The 12,328-nt window shown below is 36.4% G+C and overlaps 1 protein-coding gene across 1 annotated transcript in view; it reads right to left on the minus strand.

The window, feature by feature from the left end:
- The window catches only part of LOC120527536 (protein WWC2-like), a 293,278-nt gene that overhangs the window by 169,693 nt on the left and 111,257 nt on the right, over positions 1–12,328 (minus strand). The gene's annotated exons all lie outside the window — the stretch shown is intronic.

The following is a 12,328-nucleotide window of genomic DNA, read 5'->3' on the forward strand; positions in this document are numbered from 1 at the left end:
TATTATGATTGACTGTATTTTTCTCTGGTGTTTCTCTAAGAGAAGTCCACAAGTGCTTCAGCCACCTGTGCGCACTGCATACGATGACTGCATTTAGACACAGCTTTTCAGTATTACTTTATTCTTTGCAATTGCAGAAACATATTTATGAGGGTTAAAATGTATTTTAAAGTTAAAAAACAATGTTCAGAAGCAGCAACCCCATATATTTGCTCACATTGAATTATAGGAATTAAAGCACACATTGAGAAGATATGACAACAATCTGAATGTCACCTGCAAATTATATTATTAGTTAACCTCTATGTCCACAATTTATCATTTGCCATTCATGATGTGATATCAACTCAAGAACTTCAGGAAGACAAATGCTGAAAATACAGAAGTATATATGGAAGTGTGATTTTACTTATCTGCCTCGACTGCCTCACTACACTTCTCTTTTCAAAGCTTAAATGGATTGTTTAGATGAAAGCCATTCAAATGATAACAGAAAGGGCCAAGAGGTTATCAGAGGCAAAGGCTCCATGCACACAATGGAGAGATACATAATGGCAATGAACAAAAGAAAAGTAGGAGCACAAACACAAAAACAGAAATGGATGAACAGAAACAAAGAATAAGACATGGGGGAGGTTCTGCATGGCGATTAAAATATCCAGTAGCTAACTGCACAGGTGGATGCAACAAATATTGTTTTTTTGATTGTCCAAAAACTTTAAATATCTCATCATGCTAACTATTTTGTTGGTTGTCTTGAACTTTCTGTAAAGAATGTAATATGATGAAAGAAAAATGTATATGCTTAAAAGGAATCAACAATTTGCTTACACCTTATGAACCCATATATATAAGCAGTGACTTTAAAATTGTAAACTTCCAGCTTAGAATAAATATTGCTATAGAATAACTGAAAATAATCACACTTTATGAAATGTCATAAGTCTAATATACTACTGCATACCTCTTATACTCATCTTCTGCTTACTTAAGTGTTAAACTGTCATATTATCTGTTGACTCTTTGCCCATATCTTTTCTTTTGGGGAACAGTTTTATGCACCATACCTGCCTCAAGTCACATTATTCTGGTGGTAGGTTTACATTCATCATAGTCATATAGAACATGCTAACAATTAGAAGATCGGGATACAACATAAATAGCAGAAAAACTTTGAAAGAATATTTTTACAAATAGAAGTGTAAAAGACTTAAAGCCTGCCTTTGTACTCAGCAAACATTAAAATTGCCGTGTCAGATGATTTTTTTTTTTTAAGAAAGATTTCGCTCAGGCCCATGGCATTCTTGCAACTCAGATGGCTACTTCACAAAATGTCTTTGAAGTGAAATTAATAATCTCACTTGTAAGACTGAATTTGCCTGAGAGAGACTTTGTACAATACTCTAATATACTCTGATATTAATGTATTTATTCAAACATTCTTTTTCCAATCATATGCTAACCAATACAGGATAACAGAGGAACCAGAAGTATCAGTAGACTTGTGGCACAAACCAAGAATATACAGTACACACCGATCTAGTGACCTAACAGACAAGTCTTCAGGAAGTGGGGTAGGAGAAAATCCACGTGGGCACTGTGGACCTAAAATATCCAGGCTTGACTTTAAATCCATGGAGGTTACATGGACAGAATGTACTAACTCCACACGGGAAATGATGAGGCTGGGGATGGGACTCAATGTACTGGAACTGTGAGGTAACAGTGCTAATCTCTGTGCCTCCTTAACATCAGATTGAATGTTTTGTGTTTTCTACAAATTGAATGAAGTTATGTGCTTTAAAACATTCTTTTTTATCTTGGCACAACTAGTAAAATATCTCAAACACAATACAAATAAAGTTACATTTACTGGGTTTATAATCTGAATTACTTTGGATAACAACAAAACAAGTAGTTTGATTTATGCCTCTCTCTGCAAGAGCCAATTTTGCTGAGCAGCTAGTTGTAACTGGCACACTATGATCAATGAACCACCTTTTAAAAGTGCTGTTGTTCTGCTTTTTCTTCTGTTTCATTTCTTCATCTTTAGGCCATGTTACATCACGCAACTTTTTCAGTGACTTGCAGCCGCAGACTTCATGTATATAAGCTAAGCGAGTTGGAGGCAATTGGTGGTGAGCAAATCGCATTGTGTGACATACCCAGCAACACAGTCCATCTAGTCAAACTGGTTTGATTTTGTCTTCAGTCATTGAGACGGCCTTTGTGTGCATAAGTACTGAAAACCAATGAGAGCTCACCAAGAAGTACAATGAGAATTAAGGGGCGTCTTTGTTTTGTACTTCATAAACAGAACAGAGACTTGTCTGTCTGGCAACACGTTATTGGCTGCCAGAAAAGGGGGCAAGCTTGCAGTTCTTTTGAAGTGTGAAACTGTGCTGGAAACTCATCAAGCAGCCAGGTAATTTGACATCCCCAACAAATTCTGGCCATATAATTCTAGTCATAATTAACATACTCTTGTGACAAGACCAGTAAAAGCAGTCATGAAGTTTGACATACCTTTAATTAGAAGTCACATAATGTGACATCAGCATTAATTAACATATTACTCTTGCTATCTGAGCTTTGGACTTTAAAGATAATGAGCTAAGAAATCCATCTGCACGTACTTTGATTATCTTAATCCTTGGGTACAATAAAAGGAACTCTTGATTTACATATTTCAGCTTTGAACTCTTCCTATGATAACCTTTGAGGATACTGATGTCACACTAATCATTTTATGGTCTCCTAGACTGATCCAAAAACATATATCACATATTTAAAGTTCATCTATTATCAAACATTCTGTACTTAAACCAATTTATGAACACTGGGGTGTGGGGTTGATCCTTGTACTATACAAATGACAATTACTATAAGGTGGAAAGTCACTCTGAACAGAACATACTCCCACCAGTGTTTCAAGTTAACATGCATGCCCTTCAGAAGAACTTGTCAGCTTGATGAAGACAGTGACTTGGTCAGGATTCAAATCCACTATACTGAAGCTGTAAGACTCAATGCTGATCACCATGACACACAAAATTTAAAGTATCAAAAATACAGATAATAGTATGATACTTCTCCTTATGAGCCCATGGTGGGCCTTTTAACATACAAAACAACCATTTTGTACTTCAGATCTGAACCATGTTTCCCAAGATGCACTAGGAGTTAATTTTAAAGATGCTTATTTTCCCCTATGACTCTTAAGAGGAAAAGCTTGGCAAATTCGCAGGTATTATTTTCAATTCATGTAAAATACTTTCAGTCACATTGTGGCACTGCAAAAAAACTCTCCGAAGAAAAACATGACCTAAACCAGGCAGAAGTATGAGCAGGTTAGCAGTGATTGCCATGGTGGCCATCATTTTATCAGCAGTCTTTTTAAACCTTATTAACATTTGATTGCAGATATGATTTTTAATATACAGTGGAATCTCGGTTCACGAACATCTCGGAACACTTAAAAAACAGTTTATGACCAAAAGGTTTGCCAAACTTTTGCATCTGTTCACGACCACACACTCGGGATACAAACAAGCCAGTTTCCCTTTCGGTTTGTGTGCGTCGATGATTTCCGCACGTGTTCAGTCTCTCTCTGTGCATTCCCTGTGCAGAGCAAGAGAGAGAGACACACACACACACACACACAGACAGGCGCGCGAGGGACACACACACACACAGACAGGCGCGCGTGAGAGACACACACACACAGACAGATAGGCACGCACGAACGAGAGACACGCACACACACGCAAGCGAGTGAGAGAGAGACAGCTGGACGCATAAGGCCAAAAAGGCAGTTGAAGAATGCACCAGGCTTGTTTTTAAAGAGACAGATCCGAGCATTGTTTTCACCTCGTTCTATTTAATGAAGACGTTTTTCTATTGGATTTTAACCTCCACTTTACTTCTGTTTACAGCCATCGGTTCGTAGTGTGCATTGTTGCAGTGTTACTTTTCTTGGTGGTTTATGAAATTATGGATTTTTCAAATTTTCATTTTTTCCCTGTGCTTAAAACTCATAAAAAAAGTGTTTTTAGCGATCGCTTCGTAGCGCTATAGCGCAAACTCTTGCAGTGTTAGTTTTCCCTGTTGTTCAAGGTTTTCTCAGTGTTATTCAATGTTTTTACATTTAGTTTACAATACGCAGTGCATTCTATGGTATGACTATATGGTATAACTATATTTGTGCTTAAAAATCTTTAAAAAAATATATTTACATACAGTTCGTACGGTCTAGAACGGATTAGTTGTATTTACATACAATCCTATAGGGGGAAATTACTTCGGTTCACAAATAAATCGGTTTACGACCAGAGTTTTGGAACGAATTATGGTCGTGAACCGAGGTTCCACTGTATACATATGCAAAGACTAATGAAACACTTGCAAGCCAGCAAAACCATTTCCACAGAAGCACAACCAATATTATTTCATTAAATAAGTTCTGACTACTGAAGTAACCAAAGTTTAAATAAGAAATCAGAAAGCCAGCGGCAACATGGCAGATACTGACTCTCATGGCTCCTTTTAACACGCCTTAGTGATTATTCTCAGCATAATTTGGATGCTAAGGATAGAGCTGCCAGGGAAGAGGAAAACAGAAGGCCTAAGCGAAGGTTTATAGATGTGGTGTGAGAGGACATGCAGGTGATGGGTGTAACAGAGCAAGATGCAGAAGACAGAAGGATATAATAATAATAATAATAATTCTTTGTATTTATATAGCACTTTTCTCACTACTCATAAAGCGCTCAGCAATTGCAGGTTAAGGGCCTTCCTTGCTCAAGGGCCCAACAGAGCAGAGTCCCTTTTGGCATTTAGGGGATTTGAACCGGCAACCTTCCGATTGCCAGTGCAGATCCCTAGCCTCAGAATGGAAGAAGATGATCCGCTGTGGCAACCCCTAATGGGAGCTGCAGAAAGAAGAAGAAGGAGAAGACTATTCTCAGCATGACAATACATCCTTCCATTTATTTTATGTGCCTACTTTGTATTTTTTTTTACAATCAAATCTAAAAAACAGAACTAATTTGTGTCTTGTCTTGGTTTTGAATGAAAAAATACACTATAAAATATAAATGCATATATTTTAGTACACAGCAGCTAGTCTTTAGTCATTTACAAAATCAGCAGCATAGATTATCACTTTCAAGTTTAGGCTCAAAAGGTTTTGATAATCCCTCATATGTATTTATGATGTCTAGTTTTACAAAAGACATCTACTATATAATAAAATGCTAAAGTGTGTGTGTCCAGTTTCTCAGAGCAATGTGATTGGTTAGTTTGGCTTTGGTGATAGGATGAAAGAGGAAATGAGAGTGAAAGACACATGGAAAGAGTTGCCTTCAAAGATGGTAAACATAACAGCAGACAGGTGGCAAATAATAAACCAGTATGAGACGCATGCTTTACAGGAACATACTCAGGAGAAGCAGCACCAGTGAAGAGGAGTTCACACATGCTAATACAGAGGAAACACTCTGATGGTGCATGTAGGGCAAGAGACAGAAAATATTTTTTCATTATTCTATTACCTGGCTGCAACAGGTGCCCTGGTTAGCGGATAATAAAAGCAATCAATCAGCAAAATACTATGCCTTTTTACAAAATAAATGCTGTTTAGCTTTTTTACAACGTGTCAATGCCAGAATTGCGTTCGTAAGTCAAGGGTGCACTGTATATTGGTGCATGGATGTGCTACTCTGTGCCATGTAAGCAAAAAGACTTGCAGGGATTCAACAATTAACTTGATATAAAAGTAATCTCAGTAAAAGAACTAAAATGTAATTTAGTACAACAAAATCTCAGTTATCCATCTCTCGATTAACCATCAGTCTCTGTTAACCAACAAGAAAAAAAACAAAAAATGTGCACGCCAGTATAGCCAGCATTACTGTACTACTACTGCCATGCGGTGCACTACAAACTCTGCACATTAGAACATTTCTCACTTGAGCTAGTGCATAGTGTTCTAAGTCACAGTGTCAGTTACTGTATGTACCTTCAGTTTTAATAGTGTTTTGTAGCTTTTCTCTTTTGTTATAATTAATATACAATACATTGTTATGGCTGATAAACATAAATGTGTGATGCTGGAATTGTCAAAAAAACTGAAATTATTAAACATTTATGAAATGGCGAAAGAGCTTCAAATATTGCATCAATTCACAAAGTTGGAAAAACGACAGTGAACGATATAGGGCATGATGCTGACAAAATTGAAAAGCATGTCGAAAATGTTAACCACTCATGGTAATGTTATTCTGTATTAATGTTAATATTCTTCTGTATTGTCATTTTCTTTTTAAATTCTGTTATATTATGTTTAATCAATATATTATGACGTGCAGGCAGGAGCAGAAAGGGTGGAATGCTATAACTCAAGGTTTCTCAGACGGACCAGGGGGCCCACTGTGGCTTCAGGCTTTTGTTTCAACCAGATTCATAATCAGTGATAACAACTGATAATATTGATCTCATTTAATTAGCTGGTAGCATAGTAGCATGATTTTTACATTTATAAGACATTTAGAAAATATATTTATTTTTTTTCTATAGATTTAAATGCTTCAGTCTCTTTTGTTGATTTCATTATACATTGCCCTTTCTCTGTGCAGTTTGCTCCCTTCATTTTATCTTAATAATGACACTTAAAAACGAGCAGAGGTGACACCCAGGCAAACAACACTGAATCATGAAAGGCTGGTATAATGAAAATCAAGATTTAAATATTGTTAAAAAGAAAAAACATATTATTTCAATAAAACTGTTTAGTACATTGAATTAATATTTTTTTTTTTTACCAAACTTAGTTTTCTAATTTCAATGTTGTTCCCAAAACACAGAATCCAGGAAATAACAGTTCATTATTTAGCCCAGGAGTCCAATTTAAAACAGAAGGAGATTGGAACAAAAACTTGCAGCCACAGTGGGCCCCCATGACCAAGCTTGAGAACCCCTGCTGTAAGTGATGGGACTGGGTGAAGGGCTTCTTTTCTGAAAGGGGAGGGCATGCCTCTTAAGAGATGAGTGAGAGGAGAAGTTAAAAGAAAAGGGATGGTGCAGTGGAAGAAAGTTTTGAGTAGGAGACAATAAGCAGGAGTGTTTGCGTTATAGAAAAAAACAGAATGAGAATGGCTGGAGATAAACTAATTGGTAGGGAAAGTTTTTCTTTACTGTTTTGGAGGTGTGCTCCATAATCCAAATAGAGTATAAGACAGGGCACCATTTGTTAAGGAACAAAGACTCCAAGTAAAACGTAGCAAACTCCAGTACCTCTGAGATTTATTAGATAATTATTTCCAATTCTCAGGTAAAGATAGTTGGTGGTTCCAGTTATATTAATAACTGCAAAAACTTTATAATTTTAGATTTCCAGCACTATGAAGGAGTACACAGGCCAGGTGCTTAATACTATATTCCTGAAGAGCTGTAGTAGCTATGATTTTTTGTTAAATTTAATTGAAAGCCAATTTTTTTTCTACTGATGAAATATGTTCTCTATCTTTTTCTATATTGTAACCAAAAAAGTACTTTTTGATGAATATCAATCAAGACAAATTATCCATCAGTACAAATGAGACCCTATTTGCTGTTTCACCATTAGATACCTTGTGATTAGCAGCTTGTTGTTAAGTGGTTAAACAATCAAGGTCCTAAGTAAGCTAACTACAAAAAGAAACACATTTTTGCAGTTGGTAATTTCTTAAGACTGGAGAGAAAAGCTCAGAGAGGCCATCTTAAAATCATCTGTAAATCTTTATTAACAGGTATAATCAGATTCAAGCAAAAAGGATGAAGCAAAAACCTGAAGTCGATAGGGATCTCACGAGTCTGAGGTTCCCGGCATTAACAAACATTTTTTGAAAATATTTAAAAATGGCAACTGTCGTGTTGGGTGGCACAGTCAGCATTGTTGCCTCAAAGTTCCAGAACACGTTGTTTGATTGCCAGACCGGGCTCTGCCAGTGTGGGATCTGCATGTTCTTCTACTCTGTGCAGCTTAGTTTTCTATCCACATCCCAAAGAAATGTTGTTTAAATTAATTGGTGACTTTAAGTTGGCATTATGTGATTAAGCTTGCCCTGAAATGGTTCAGCACCCCATGCACTGTTGATTGCCATCATGTGCTACTGCTGCTCTGACTATCTGCAAACCTGAACTGGAAATTGGTTTAAAAGATGGACGTTTGGACTTGTCATTTGATGAGACAATCGTGTTAAACAGCAATATACTGTATTTTGGAATGGCTTTTGTTTCTGCTTCCCTTACCTTTATAATCTTGTTTGTGTTTTAAATGAAAACTCTTTAACTAAGACTTAATTTGTCTGAATTAAACAATGGAAATAATGATGGTGAACTGCAACAGCTAGGAAGAAAATATAACTTTACTTATGAAAGTACTTCATTACATCATGTGCCCTTTTTTCTTCATCAAAAAAGCTCCTTATTTCTGCGGGTTCACTTTTATACAACAGTCACTAACGGCATTCTTGCTTCCTCCATAGTTATGTGACTCAGCAGCATGTCAAGTCATAAACTGTAACATATTGTTCAAATAGCAAAAAGGACTGTAGGCTGGATTCTGTTCAGGACCTATTTAAATCACAGGTCAGGAAAGGAGCATGATGCATAGTCAATGACCATACTCATCCAGGTAATGAATAACCATCTCTTTCAATTATTACCATCACAGATGCATTGCTGGTCACTCCAAAGCAAGAACCACTCAGATGGTGGATAACTTCTTTCCTACTGCAGTCACACTAGTAGTCTGTTGCAGATATACGATTCACCGGTGCATTCCACAATTTTTCAAACTCCTTCAACCAACCTAAATTATACCATATTTATTTATACTACTTACTTTATTGTGTTTACTGACTGAATTATGTATTTATGTGGTTTTGTGCATTAAATTGTCATTCACTGCTGTTGTACATAGTGTTCGAAAAATGTCATATATTTAACAATTTAATATGTTTTACTATTATATCTACAATATGGTTGTGACACCAACACAAATTACTAGCAACTAAGCTCCAAAGCAAAAAGTTAAATTCAGTAAAGTTCAGTTCAAATCCTAAGATTAACCAGTTATTGTTTTTAGTTGTGTGACAAATCTGGGCATTTTCTATATGGGGATTGCACGTGCCATTTTCTTTCCTGTTCCTGTCTCTACTGATTGACTGGAGACTGAATGAATGTGGGAGTGCAAGTGTGTGTATAGGTTTGTCCCTGCCTTGCAAATGTTGCTGTCCCTGAAAGAATAAGAGATAATAAATGACATACGTTGGGATGGAGTTTCAGCAAATAGACATGATGCCTCAAAGCATCTGAACTCTAGTTTGATTAGCAGCTGAATTTACATCTCATCCCCATGCTCATGCATGTCTCTTCCAGGAACTCTGGTTTACTCTCACAGCCAAATGAAAACTGAAAGACTGATACTGAACTATAGGCAGTGCTTGGTTTATAATTGTTGCAGCTAAAGCTGGCACAGGTTATATAATGTAAGGGGTGAATGCTTTTTACTTAACTTTATACATTTAATAACTGGCATTGCTTTATTCATTTAATAATAAATAAATATGGTATTTGTTGATATTGGTGCCCTTAATATTAGATTTTAGTTGAAGACCTGAAAACATTTAGTGTCAAAAATGTGCAATAACTGAGGAAGTCTGGAAGTGGGCAAATACTTTTTTCACAACACTGTACATACTGTAAAGTGCAAAGAGTGGAAAAGTAAATCTGTTTTAATGAAGAAAAATGAGAACCCGAAGAGTAAGAATGATAAAAAACATTTTTAAATATATGATACTGTTCTGTTCTGTAACCTTGTTATCTTTGCAATGCACCTTATAGAGGGGCATATCACTAATGTTACAAAAAATTAAGTTTGATTAATTAAGAAAATCACACTGCAATGGACAGGCTCCGCAGCCATAACTGGTTCATTCTTTGAGACCACACTACTGGGGCTGGCTCAAATGCCCCACGAAATTGAACCAAAATGAACTGGTTAAAAAAATTAACAGATGCATGGATAAGTGACTGTTACAGATGTTGTTTAAAATGGTGCCCAATGTATGTTAACCAATTTCTACTTGCAGACATATTCAAATTTAGTGGGAGAAGGTTCTATAATCAGAAATAATACACTGCAACATTAAACACAATTGTTATATAAACTATACTCTGGGGCTATTAATCTAGTTTACAGCAGCAGTGCCTTTAATCTGCAGTCCCCACACTCTTTTTTTAATAGCTCTAAAACATTTTTGTTTTACCACACCACAGGTTAACCTTTATTTAATAAAAGAAAAAGAACACCTGGCTATGGTAATAGTTCATTTATGTTCTCCTTTGTTTAATTTACAGGACATTCCTTACTTTAGTGAACTGAACATAAAAGCTAATGTTTTGATATGAGCTGCCAGAAAGAAGTTTTAATTTAATTTGTAATCAAGGACTGTAACAGATGTGTCTGATGTGGAGAAAAGACAAAATGAAACTCACAAGTGTTAAGAAAAGTAGTCAATGACAGAAACAGAAACAGGTATAAATATCATCATTGAGGCTGCTAATGATACAATTTGAGATCTTTTCAAGGTGGTAGGCCACAAAAGAATATATCCCATAGTGGTGATTATTCAGTAGTTCCTGTGATCACAGCCTCAATTCAGAGTTAAAGCAAACATTAGACAAAAACAACTTATGTGTTATATTAGTTCCAACATAATATAAGTAAAAAAAAAAAAATCAAACAAAATTATATAATGTGATTCCGTTCAATATATTTCAATGTATTTCTATACCAATGTGTAGTACTAGGGTGTTGTACCATGTTAGCCATTATGAATGTAGACAAAAGCCAAGCAAAATGACACCTTTTATTGGCTAAATAAAAAGATTACGATATGCAAGCTTTCGAGGCAACTCAGGCCCCTTCTTCAGGCAAGACTGAAGAACGGGCCTGAGTTGCCTCGAAAGCTTATATGTAATCTTTTTAGTTAGTTAATAAAAGGTGTCATTTTGCTTGGCTTTTCTTTACCAAAGTGAAAAAATAGTCTGAGTGAAAGATGTACTGGGGAATTTACTCAATTCCTAGAAGGCAGGCAATTAATACTGCCATAATAAAAATAATGAAAAATAAAAGCTCAGAATTAGAACATACCTAACTATGTGGAATATTAAAAGAAAAAAGACAAACACAGATTCAGCAGATGAACTTCACTCTATGCATTTATCAAATTATATTATTCATTAGCAGATGTCAGCACAAAATTTTTCAGTTCATGCGGGAATAATAATGTGAAAGTTATCCCTTGTCTTCAACAATAAAAAGCTAGGACATGAACATCTGTTAACAATTCCTGTTCTTTCAGAAATTTCAGCTGATCATCATTAATAACCACTTAGTCTTTGTGACAAGTGTAAATCATCATGTATAAAGACAGTCCATAGCATATGTTAATTGAATGTTCCACTGTCCATTACTACTAGGAACTGAGGTGACCAAAATATTAAGTGGACCCAGCAGTACAAAAACAAACATTTTGTACATTACCCATTTTCTGGATCTATGCTTTCTTTCTTAATAATATTATCTATATATATAATTCACTACGGGCATGCAAGACACTGAGCGCAAGCAAGACACTGATGGCACGCAAGACAGAGCCCCGCCCGCCAACTCTAAGATCATGAGATACGCTCGACAGAGCCCCGACCGCCAACATTAACTAAGGGCAAGCAAGACAGGGAGCGCACGCAAGACAGAGAGCCACACCCGCCAAAGCCCGCCTGCCAACTCTAATTAAGGGCAAGCAAGACAGAGAGCACACGCAAGACAGGGAGCTATGCCCACCAACTCACAAATCCTCACCCACCAACTCTAAGACCATAGGATACGCATGACCAAGCCCCGCCCGACATCTCTAATCCTACATCCACATCCACTGTCGCTCTCGATCAAACAGCAATAATTAGCAAACAAACAAAGATAACTGGCAGTAAAATTCACAATTGGTATGCCAGTTTGAAAAGATAAGTTTTGAGGGTAGTTTTAAAATGTGTTATTGAATCGAGCTGATATATATGAGAGAGAAGAGAATTCCCAAGTTGAGGAGCACTATGAGAGACGCTCGAACTCCCATAGCACACAGTTTGATGTGTGGTACAGAAAGTAGAGCTGCAGATGAGAATCAGAGTAAGCGAGAGGTGTGTCAGTCTGTAGGAGATCAGTGAGGATGTGGAGAGCTTTAAATGTTAAGAGCGGTATTTAGTATTGTATTCTGTAGTTAAC

Source organism: Polypterus senegalus, chromosome 4 (genome assembly GCF_016835505.1).
Source record: "Polypterus senegalus isolate Bchr_013 chromosome 4, ASM1683550v1, whole genome shotgun sequence".
In the NCBI taxonomy this organism is placed as follows: Eukaryota; Metazoa; Chordata; class Cladistia; order Polypteriformes; family Polypteridae; genus Polypterus; species Polypterus senegalus.